Source organism: Macaca fascicularis, chromosome 8 (genome assembly GCF_037993035.2).
Source record: "Macaca fascicularis isolate 582-1 chromosome 8, T2T-MFA8v1.1".
Classification (NCBI taxonomy): domain Eukaryota; kingdom Metazoa; phylum Chordata; class Mammalia; order Primates; family Cercopithecidae; genus Macaca; species Macaca fascicularis.
This window is the reverse complement of record NC_088382.1, coordinates 111140421-111153087: the sequence shown is the minus strand read 5'-3', so window position 1 is coordinate 111153087 and position 12667 is coordinate 111140421. Positions and strand designations below refer to the sequence as shown.

The following is a 12667-nucleotide window of genomic DNA, read 5'->3' as shown; positions in this document are numbered from 1 at the left end:
TTAAATGTAATCAATATGCTAATGATTATTGAAAACTTTTATCTAGTTTAATCTATACTTGAAATTACTAGCAAATTATAGATGAACCCATGTCTCAATTTAAAAAGGCAATGTAAGCTACTTTGCAAACACAATGTATTACAGGTAATGCTGTGTAAAATGATATGGAACAGCAGGAATGAGACGGACTCTATTGTAGATCCTGTGCTGCTACAGAATTCTACAATATTTAGGTGATATAAAAGCCACAAGCTACAAAGACCATCATGGAAAGTGAGGGAGTCTATATGGGGAATTTACAGTAGAAACAGAAATGGGTAGGAGTCAATCAATCCTAACCAAGCTAGCCTTGCATAAAGCAGCAATTGACAAACAAGGCAATGTCTTCAGGTGAGTGTGATGACTCAAGTACCCAAAGACCATGACAGTCCTTAGCATCTCCCCATGCTGGGTGCTCAGCTATCAAACAACAGAGCCTGCAGAGGTTCGGTCACTTCTCTCCTAGCCCTCATATGCTTGTTCATTGAAATGAAACCAACATGGAACAATGAGACATTGTATTTCAGTAACACCTAAGTCAGCGCATCGTAACATGGCAGGGACATGTGACAAGGCTGGCAAAGGCAATGCCAACATCAATCAATGGAAATTCAACTGCCAAGGCCTTCTGATGGTCATGCAGTCATAAAAGAGGTCCTTTTTTTGCCAAGAACCAACATATGTTGGTGCAGATGCGGTGGAAAGGGAACAGCTATATACTGTTGATATGAATGTATATTAATACAATCTCTATGGAAAAGAGTATGGAGATTTTTCAAAGAACCAAAAGTAGATCTACCATTCTTTCCAGCAATCCCATTGCTAGGTATTTACCCAAAGGAAAATAAGTCATTATATTAAAAAGACACCTCCACTCATATGTTTATTACAGCACAATTCACAATTGCAAAGGTATGGAAAAAACCTATGTACCCATCAATTGATGAGTGGATAAAGAAAATGTGGTGTACACACACCATGAAATACTACTCAGCCATTAAAAAAGAATGAAATAAGGTCCTTTGCAGCAACAGTGATGGAACTGGAGGCCACTATCCTAAATGAAGTAACTCAGGAACAACAACAAAAAAAAAACAAATACCACATGTTCTCACTTATAAGTGGGAGCTAGGCAGCTATGGGTATGCAAAGGCAAACAGAGTGATCTAATAAACATTGGTACAATGTACACTATTCAGATGACAGGTGCATTAAAAGCCCAGACTTCACCACTATACAATGCATCCATGTAACCATAAACCACCTGTACCCCTAAAGCTATTGAAATGAAAAATATAGAAATAAACTAAAATGGAAAATAGAAAAAGAAAGACTTAAAAAAAAAAAAAGAGGTCTATTTTTGCTGACCCTCCTATGGGATCTCCTAATGGTACATGGTTCCTCAGTTCACTTTGTGATGGAGAACTGGTGTGAACTCATAACAAAGAGTGTGTCAAGGGCCCTTTATGTGCTGTCATGTGCATGCTTTGGTGTAAAATCAGAAAAAAAGACACTGACATTGGTAAGATATGTTTGGGATGTGACAGATGGGAAATGCACGTTTAGCAGAGTGGAATTCCGGTCGCTAGGTCTCTGAATCAGGCTCTGGAATACATGAGAAAACACCCTAAGGCCGGGCATGGTGGCTCACACCTGTAATCCCAGCACTTTGGGAGGCCAAGGCAGGCAGATCACAAGGTCAGGAGTTCGAGACCAGCCTGGCCAACATGGTGAAACCCCATTTCTACTAAAAATACAAAAATTAGCCGGGCATGGTGATGTGTGCCTGTAATCCCAGCCACTTGGGAGGCTGAGGCACGAAATTGCAGTGAGCCGAAATTGTGCCACTCCACTCCAGCCTGGGTGATAGAGCGAGACTCCATCTCAAAAAAAAAAAAAAAAGGTAAAAAAACCACCCTGGTTGGCGGGCTTACTACCATACTATTAGGCACTGTGGTGACATGGAGTAGCATAGGCCTTAGAAGTAAGTACTTGTTCACCATTTACAGTGGTGGGAAGCTGGGTAATGTCTAACGTTTAGTTTCTCCTGCCTTAAATAGGAATAGCAATGCCCACCCTACTTACCTTACAATGTGCTTGTGAAGATCACATAAAATAATTGATAAAATAGGATTCTGCAAACTGCATAGTACTTTGCAAATAACAGTATGACTATCACTGCACAGTTTTATGTTCCCATAAGATTTGTGGATATATCAATTTTTGGTAAAGTTGAGAATAATTTAAAAGTCTTAAAGATAATCATTAATTGAAGGGAAATTAAAGTTATTCATTTAACAATATTCTTTAAATATTTATTGAGAGCCCAATAGTTGCCAGACATTGTGCTGGTTGTTAAGGATGGAGTGGCACGTAACATACTGTTCCTTACCCCATGCACCTGCCAGAGAGAGAGAATATCACTACTACAGGGCCATGCGTGTGAGAAAGGGTGGTGTTGTGAGGGCACATGACAGAGGGGACTAACCTAATGAGGGGACAAAGTAGGGGGCCAGCATTTCTAAACAAAGCTGAAGCATAGGTAGGAATGTGCTGGTCAGTGCTGAGATGGGGAGATGTGGGAAATGCTTTTAAAAGTGAAGGATACTTTCGTAGTGTGCAGAATAATGGGATTTTCTTACAAAAGGAGCACATTTGTATTTATTTTGGAGAGTCCGTTAGAAAAAATGTACATTTAATCTAATGATAAAATAGCATTTCCATGTAGAAATCTTCTAAATATGCAGGGTTAGATTTGGAGACAGGAAATGCTGGTGGACTCCTGAGGATCTATAATGAGGCCTTCGGGAAGAACTAAGAAGGCAGCAGAGGTGGTGGGCCCGGGCTGTGACAGTGTCACCTGGCCCACCACAATTGATTAGTTGGGGCCACCCTGGGTGCCTGGCCTACAGCCTCCACTTGGAGAGTAAAATAGAGGATTTGGAACCTCAGTTGTTGCCCATGATGGCACAGGCATCATGCACACTTCCAAAAATGCCCAGTCCTGCAGGAAGGACTTCACGTTATTTGGAGTGACCACACCATTGAAAAGGATGAGGATTTTACTCTGTCATGCCTCAGAGACACACACATTGCTGTGGAGGAGTGTGGGTGGGGTGAGGTGTTAATTATAACACTGGCTAAATTCCAAAAGTTTATCAGGAAGCACCAAGCCGAAGAATCACAGCCAAGTCTCGATTTTCACTAAAATGTGTCCTGATTCACTGGAGAGATTTTTCCCTAAATCTTCCTCTTGAAATCCCTACTCCCTCCTGCTGAGTCTCTTAGCTTGCTGATTTCATGTTTCCTAGTACAAAGCTTGGCTCATAAATTTAAGAGCGGCATCAGCCTTTCCCCTATAATGAAATTGTTGATTAATCCTTACGTGATCAGCAGAAAAAATATTCTGGGAAATCACAACTTTATTAGCCATTTTTTTTTTCACATTCTTGACAGCCACAGGGGCCTTTTGTGCTCTTCCCTTTAACTACACAATGACTGTGGTCTTTTCTTCGCAAATTATAATCTCTCTGGTACACAGCACTGTTGAATGAAGTTTAATTTAATAAAAACAGAACAATCTCTCTGGTACACTGAGCAAAAATGTAGACTTGTAAAGAAAGGAAACTTTCACAGAGCAGCTTTCACCACAATTAGGAACACTCTGAAGCTGTTTTATCATTGCTCTTTTGGAAGGGCAATTCTAATTCTTTTCTGGTCCATTTCTTAAATATCCTCTGTGAAGCTTTAGGTGGGCTATGTCCTGGGTAGCCTCAAACACAGAATGGTAAACAGCAACTGTAAACTCAATCCCAAGGTCCTGCTTTGGAGGAAAATTTTGGTGATCGCCAGAGCAATCACAGCAAGGCTAAGGCCATGTCACACAGACAACTTTTTTTTTTTTTTTTTCTCGTTTGTTTTCTTTAATCCATGACTGCACTGCTGGGAGATGGCTGAAAGACGAGTCGCCAGCTGAAGCAGTGAAAGGGACCACGCAGCTGTGCCACTGAGACCAAGACCAGCCAGTCCACAAGGCTCCAGAGCATTCTGCCAGGACAGCCCCCTCCACGCTCCCCTGAGTATAATAGGAGTCAAATGCAGGAATGCTTTACTGGGGAGAAGCAGAGGAAGCTTAACACATAACATTTTCCCCTTCTAAAGATATGTGCAATAATGGTCAACAGATCCAGACACAAATCCACTTATAAAGACACTTGGGATCCAAAACAAAAACTAGGACAGTGCCTGTCACGCAATGCATGTTCATGGTGAACCCGGTGCTAAACCATTAGTGGATGATCTGCTTCCGGGTCAGGCCTTCTTATGTAGCAGGGCAGCTCCCTCACAGTGATCTGTTGAAAATCAGCCCTAGACACATGGTTTGTAGAGAACAAAAACAAAGAAAAGAAATTTAAAAAAAAAAAAAAAAGAAAATAACAAAGGAAAAAACTAGGACAGTGAAGTACGCACACAAATTATTACTTTTAATCAACTTCTTATATCCATTTCTACAAGGACATTGGTTTGTGTTTTACGGAATTTTTGTCTTGATCTAAGGGAAGGATGCTTTTGGAGTTGAGTAACTTCAGTTTAAATCTCAGCTCTATCAATGAGTGAACTCAGATGAGTTGCTCATCTCCTTGATGAGCAGGTATCTCTTTGAGCTTCCATTTCTTCTTCTGTATCCTGATATTTTATATTATTCTAAAGGAATCACTCAGATATTTCCATTTGAAGTGCTTGGTGCATTACAGATCTTCCCTACATAATAGTTAGATAGTAGTAGTACCCTCCATAGAGCTAATTCTACTAATAACCAGCTCAAAGTCCAATGGACTGTTTTTGGGTCTTAACTCCTTGAATTTTCTTGTCCACTTTTTACTTTTGTAAAATCCTGCTTTACTTGTGAGACAGTATGCTAAGGTGGTTCTTCTTTTTAGCCAACCATTCTTTTCTAATTTCTGTTCTACCTGAACTCTCCTCTTCCTTCTCTAACTCTGACCATTCCTTGGTCTTTTTCTTATTTATCTACATCATTGTTCTTACAGCTTTCATTGCTCTACCTTAATGACTAACAGACATATAGTACCTGAGAACCATTTCTGTATTTCTACATAGAATCCTTTTGTCGTGGAATCAACCTAATGCCCATCAATAGAAGAATGGATAAAGAAAATATGGTACATATACATCATGGAATACTATGCAGCCATGAAAAAGAAGGAGATCAGGTCCTTTGCAGGGACATAGATGGAGCCAGAGGTTATTATCCTTAAACTAACACAGGAATAGAAAACCAAATACTGCATCTTCTCACTTATAAGTGGGAGCCAAATGATGGGAACAAATGGACACAAAGAGACAAACAGACACTGGTGTCTACCAGAGGGCTGGGGGTGAGGGGAGGGGAGGGATAGGAGCATAAAAAATAAATATTGGGTACTAGGCTTAGTATCTGGGTGATGAAATAACCTGTACATCAAACTCTTGTGACATGCGTTTACTATATAACAGACCTGCACATGTACCCCTGAATGTAAAATAAAAGTTAAAAAAAAGAGCCTTTTCAATTTAAACTCAATGTCTTCAACACTAAGTGAATCATCATTTCTCAACCAGACACTCTTCATCATTATCTGTCCCCAGTCACTCAAGGCCAAACCTTATGTACTGTTTTAATATCCAGACTCTGAAGCCAGACTGCCTGGGTGCAAATCTTGGCTGCACCACTTACTAGCTGTGTTACCCTGGATTACTTAATTAACCTTTCTGTGTATCGATTTCTTCACCTATAAAATGGAGACATATCCCAATGTAGACAGAATAATGATATTCACTTCCTATTTTTGTCAGAATTAAATATACTGACACACTATAAAAGCAGCATACATGCTAGCTATTATTCTCTTTATCCCTTACATGAAGTCAATCACCATATTTATGATTACAGCTTCAGTCTTATCTCTTCATGCCTTCAACTTTCCCCTCTTTGATCCATACTGAAGGCTAGTGAGATAATCTTCACAGAACGTGATTTTTCAGAGTGTACTATGACTCTTTACTGCCTATAACATCAAGTCCAAAATCCTCCATCTGACATTTAAGGTCTTCTATTATCTGGTCCCAATCTACTTTTCAAAATTTACTTCCTTGTACTTATTTAATATAAGGAATTAAGCCATTTTCTCTGCAGCTTCCTAAAGATGCCCATTCTTACTTCTATACCTTTGCTCAGACTGTTCCCCTGCCTGAAATTCCCTTCCTGCTTTTCTATCTAAATTGTGCTCTTATCAAAGTCCAGCTGCAACATCCCATCCTCCAAAAAATTTTCCAGGATTTTCCCTATTTTAGTCTTTCAGGGCCTCCCTTTGCTAAAAACTTTTACAGCCTATGTGTTATTTATTGCAAAATCTACCATTTAATTTGTATCATGGAAAGATGATTGACTATGAAAAGAAAACTGTCACTGAAGGCTAGGTGCAGCGGCTCACACCTGTAATCCCAGCACTTTGGGAGGCTGAGGCGGGTGGATCACCTGAGGTCGGGAGTTCGAGACCAGCCTGGCCAACATGGCGAAACCCTATCTCAACTGAAAATACAAAAAATTAGCCAGGCGTGGTGGTGCACACCTGTAATCCCAGCTACTCGGGAGGCTGAAGCAGGAAAATCACTTGAACCTGGGAGACAGAGGCTACAGTGAGCCAAGATCAAGCCACTGCACTTCAGCCTGGGCAACAGAGCGAGACTCCATCTCAAAAAAAAAAAAGAAAAAAGAAAACTGTCACTGAACTGTCGGATCCACCAACGACACCAAAACAGTGGCATTTTGAATCATCAGATAAAAAACCCAGCAGTTCCCATGCACAGTCACTGGCTTTTGTCCTACCTTGGATTCACAACAACCTGGCTTCACCCTGGGACCTGGAAAACCTTCTTCTCTAGCTTAGCCTTTGGCTTTCTTCTAGAAGCAGCAAACTCTACCTCATCCCCAAGTGCATTCACACACACACATACACACACACACACACACACACACATCTCCCTGAGTAAATTAACACTCATACACACCCAGACTGGCTCTAGGCACTTACATCTAAAGTGTGTCAGATTGTTTGTAGAAAGTGTTAACACACATAAAGATTAACTAAGTTGTCCAGAGTAACACAGCTACAAAATACATCCAGAATCTGACCACAGGAGATGGTCATAGAGTCAAATCCCTGTCACACAGAACTTACTAGCCCTATCACATAGAACAAGCGATTCAACCCGTCTGGATCTCAGCTTTCTCATTTGTGAAAAAGCTGATAAATTAAATGAGAGAAATGCATGCAATGCACCTAGCAGAGCCCTAGACACAGAGTAGTGCCCTCTAATTGGGCCATGATGAGGATTAGAGAAGAGCAAGATAAATAATGTAGGAAAACCAAACATCTGCTCTTAAATCACCACCGCAGCCACTGCAAGACACTTTAAATCTTTGTCTGCCTTCAGCCTTTCCTGTCTCTGTTGGTGAAAACTCTACCCTTCTAGTTGCAATACTTGGAGTCATATTTGATTCCTCATTTTCTTACATCCACTTCATTAGAAAATCTCAGTGGGTCTACTTTCAAAACATATCCAGAATCTGACCACTTCTCACTACCTCCACTGCTAGCACCCCGGTCCAAACCACCATCATCTTGCACTTGTATTATTGCATTGTCTCTGTGGTAGCCAGCCTCCTATATGGCCCTTATTGATCCTTGACTCCTAGAATTCACACATTTGCAAGTCTTCTCCTACATTGGACCAAGGTTGGTCTATATGACCAATAGCACATAACAGAAGTGATAGTATATCACTACAGAGCTAGACAATAAAACTCTGCAGCTTCCATCTTTGTAAGTCTCTCCCCCACTCCCACCCCATCCCCTTGTGCTAGCAAACTACCATATTGTGTCATATTTTGGCAAGGAACTGAAGCCTTGACAGCTGGTGAGGAACTGAGGGCTGCCCACAACCAGATGAGTGAGCCTAGTAGACTCTCCAGTCTGAGTCAAGTTTTGAATAAATTATGAACCCAAATGACAACTTGACTGCCACCTTTTGAGACCCTGAGCCAGAACCTCACAGCTAAGCTGATCCCAGATTCCTCAGAAAGTGCATGAGATGATGAATGTATGCTAGTTTAGCTGCTACATTTTGAGATAGTATGTTATACAGGAATAGAAAATGAATACAGTTTCCTAATAGGTTTCCCTGCTTTTATGATTACCCTCTGCCTCCTTTCCAGTCTATTCTCAACTAAACGGCATCTAGAGAAATCCCATTGAATCAGAAATCACATCATGCTCTCTCGTGCTCAATTCTGTAATGACTCCCCATTTCCTTTAGAATAGAAGTGATGGTTGTTACAATGACCTACCAGGTCCCCCAGGATCATGGGTCCCTTACTTCTACAGTCTATTCTCCTGATACTCTTCTTCTCACTCATTCTCATCTTGCTGCACTGGTCCCACCTTAAAGCCTTGACTTCAGCTGTTTCATCTTCCCAGAACGTTCTTCCCCCAAATACCTAAGGCTAGCTCTCTCATCTCCTTTAAGCTTTTGTCCAAATCTCACCTTAATGAGACTTAACCTGACTACCCCATTTAATGCAGCAACCTGCCTCCATCCATGCTGGAATTTCCAATTCCTTTAAAACTTTCTATCTCCTTTACCCAGCTCTCTACTCTTTCTTTTTTCCATAACAGCCATCACCTCCTTAAACGCAACGTAACTTAGTTTTTTATTATGGTCAATGTTCCTTGTCTGTCTACCTCCGCTAGAACCTAAGCTCCACGGGGCTAGGGTTGTTTTGTTCATGAATATATCACAAGCACCTTGAACAGCGTCTGCCACATACTTCGTAGTCAATTAACAACTGTTGAATGAATGAATAAAAGCTCCATTGCCATTGAGGAATTGAAGTAAAAGTTGTGGCTTAAAATATTAATGAGAGAATGGGAGGAGCTGCATTCTTCATGTTTTCATAAAATCAATTCACAGCATATTTGTAAAGTTGGTTGTGAGCTATAAAGTGCTATGCAAATGTAAGTTGCCTTGATTTTAGGAAGCATAATTATAAATTTAATTTAATAAGCATCGATCCAGCTTGAACTTTCTTCTCCCTCTTAATTCTCCCCTTCAAATTAAAAAAAAAATGTGGGGATTCATTCTTCTATTCTCCTTAAATGTGAGCTAGGAAACCAAGGATATTTACATTCAGACCTGAGGCAACTGGAAGGGAAAGCTAAACTTCAATCAACAAAGGCATGATATTAAGAATTCCTTTCTTCTACCTGTTGTCTATCATTCCCAACGCCGACTTGACTTAGGGGCAAAAAAAATTTCTATCCACTACCTTTTCCTTAGAAGAAGTAGTGAAACATTTATATAATTTCCAGGATTTCATGCTATGTACTCCGTCTCAACTGTCCTCTCCCCCACCTCTTTCTCTTTATCTCTCTCTCTCTCTGTCACACACACACACACATACACGCATAGCCTTTATCTTGAGAGCACATGAATTATACTTTTTTTTTTTTTTTTTTTTGAGTCAGAGTCTCGCTCTGTCCCCCAGGCTGGAGTGCAGTGGCGCAATCTCGGCTCACCGCAACCTCCATCTCCCAGATTGAAGCAATTTTCCTGCCTCAGCCCCCAGGTAGCTGGGATTGCAGGCACGAGCCACTACGCCCAGCTAATTTTTGTATTTTTAGTAGAGACAGGGTTTCATCACGTTGGTCAGACTGGTCTCGAACTCTTGATCTCGTGATCTGCCCGCCTCGGCCTCCCAAAGTGCTGGGATTATAGGCATGAGCCACCGCGCCCAGCCGAATTCTACTCTCTACATTATTCATATTCTGAGTTTTGAGCACTTGAGATTGGGTCTCATTTTCTTGTAGCTGATTCACTACGGCTGATTACTGACTTATGTAATCACTTCAGCTTCCCAGCAAAAAAATGACCATATTCAGACCAAAAATGAAAGAGCAAAGCTTCAAAATATGATACTTACTTTTTTCTTTTGGAATATTGGCTTTTTTCCCATTAACAGAATAAGACTTTCAAATGGAAATTAATGAACCAATTTTCCTACCCAGGATTAATGTCACAACTTAAATGCCAAAAATGATTGTTTGACTACTAGTTGCTTTCATGCTCCTTTTAGTGCTTGCTAGAGGCAAATCACAAGAGATAACAGATACTTTCCATGTTAGAAAAAGAGTTAAAATTTATTTGGAAGACTCTATGCTCAGAGCTTGTCCTTGATGACTCTAACCTTTTACCCTTGACATAACCTGTCTAAGATTCCTGGGAAATGAAATGAATCCATAAGCTCAGGACAATATTGATAAGCTTCACGTTAAAGATGGCTATGCTAGGGAAAGAGAAGATTCGATTAATTCAGTGAAAATATTATAATGCCCTCCACCACATAAAGTGCATAGTTTTTAAAAACAGTAAACTGTAAAACAAAATTTACGTCCATTGAAATTAAGATGGTTTCATTTTAGATACTGATTGCAAAATATACTGATCTACTGCTTGAAGCATGGTCTCTCTCTCTCTCTCTCTCTCTCTCTCTCTCTCTCTCTCTCTCTCTCTCTCTCTTTCTCTCTCTCTCTTTCTCTCCTGCCCCCTCTCGGAAGCCCCAGCTTTGTAGTGCCCTAAGCATGCTATTAGTTCACCTATGAAGTAAAAGGATTAGAAATAAAACCAAAGAGCTACAGGAAAGGTAACCCACCGAGTTCTAGAAACAATGAAAAGGATATCACAATAGAAAGTGAAAGTAAGAGGACAAGACAAGAATTTTTAAAATGGAGAGGGCCGGGCGCGGTGGCTCAAGCCTGTAATCCCAGCACTTTGGGAGGCCGAGAGGGGCGGATCACGAGGTCAGGAGATCCAGACCATCCTGGCTAACACGGCGAAATCCCGTCTCTACTAAAAAATACAAAAAAAAAAAAAAAAAAAAAAAAAAAAAAAAAACTAGCCGGGCGAGGTGGCGGGCGCCTGTAGTCCCAGATACTCGGGAGGCTGAGGCAGGAGAATGGCGTGAACCCGGGAGGCGGAGCTTGCAGTGAGCTGAGATCCGGCCACTGCACTCCAGCCTGGGCGACAGAGCAAGACTCCATCTCAAAAAAAAAAAAAAAGGAGAGAATTTGTAGAGATAGCAACTTATGAAATGACTAAAATTGGTTAGTGTGTGGTGTGTGTGTGTGAGAGAGAGTAAATCAAAATCTAAAACGTTAGCAATGATTATAGGTGAATTTTTATTTGCTCCTTTCTACTTTTTGACTTTTCAAGTAATCTTCAATAATAACGTCATACTACTTATTGAGCATCTACTATATGCCAGCTAATGTTCTAAGCCCCTTACATGGGTTAACTCATGTATTCCTTATATTAATAATAACCTTAGAGTCAGATATGGACATCACGCCCTTCATACAGATGAGTAAATTGAGAATAGAGTGTTAAGTAACTTGCCCAGGGTCAGGTAGCAGTCAGCATTAGATCAGCATTGCCTCCAAGTGCCTGAGTTCTTTTTTCTTTTTCTTTTTTTTTTTTTTTTTTTTTGAGATAGGGGGTCTTAGGGGGTCTTGCTCTGTCCTCCAGGCTAGAAGGCTAGAGGAGTGCAGTAGTACGATCATGGCTCACTGCAGCCTGAACCTCCCAGGCTCAAGTGATCCTCCCACCTCAGCCTCCAGAGTGGTCCATCATGCCTGACTAATTTTTTTTATTTTTGTAGAGACAAGGTCTCCCTACATTGCCCAGGCTAGTCTTGGACTTCTAAGCTCAAGTGATCCACCTGCTTCAGCATCCCAAAGTGCTGGGATTACAGGTGTGAGCCACCACACACAACCTCGGAGCCTGAGTTCTTATGCATCCTTCTCTATTTCCTACTCTTGACCATGCTCTATTTTCACAATTAGAAAAAAAAGTTAGTTGAAAAGGGAAAACTCATAAACAGGATACAAAAGACCAATATAACAGGAGATATGTCCAAATTCAGAGTAATAGAGAAATTATGTAAAAGGGCAGTTTGTAAGTTCCCTGAAGAAAGACAACATGTTTACATTATTTGTAGAATTCCAAGGTCCTAGAACATTCTAGAAAGTATATATCAGGCAGGCAGGCAGGCAACACATATTTATTGAATGAACTGAATGGGGTGATGGGTAGCAAGTCCTAACTTATCTTTAGTATAATATAACTAGAGGTCATCCGTTTTTAAATGTCCTGCAGAAAATTGATAGCAAGTGATTCATGTAACAGAAATATAGATTAAAGAATTGGGAAATAAGGGAAATATTACATTTAAGAGCAAATGAAAATATGATTTTTAAAGGAAAGATCTATGTTATAACCAAATCAGTTTTGAAACTTAAAAAGAGTCAGTTTTTCTGAGGAAATTACAGCAATTGAATCTCTAGCAGTAAGGGAGAAAGTACAAAAGCATTTTACAAGCCTGCAGGACCAATTTCTATTTAAATACCATTTCACGGGTTTACCTCTAATGTTTACAGCCAATATGGAAAAGAAATTTTAATGCAATTCTAGGAGATAGAAAGCAGAAGAGATTGGAATAAAGGAGAAGCCAGAG

The 12667-nt window shown here is 40.4% G+C and overlaps 1 protein-coding gene across 10 annotated transcripts in view; it reads right to left on the bottom strand.

Annotated features, from left to right (window-relative positions):
• The window catches only part of GRHL2 (grainyhead like transcription factor 2), a 184709-nt gene that overhangs the window by 133433 nt on the left and 38609 nt on the right, over positions 1-12667 (bottom strand). The gene's annotated exons all lie outside the window — the stretch shown is intronic.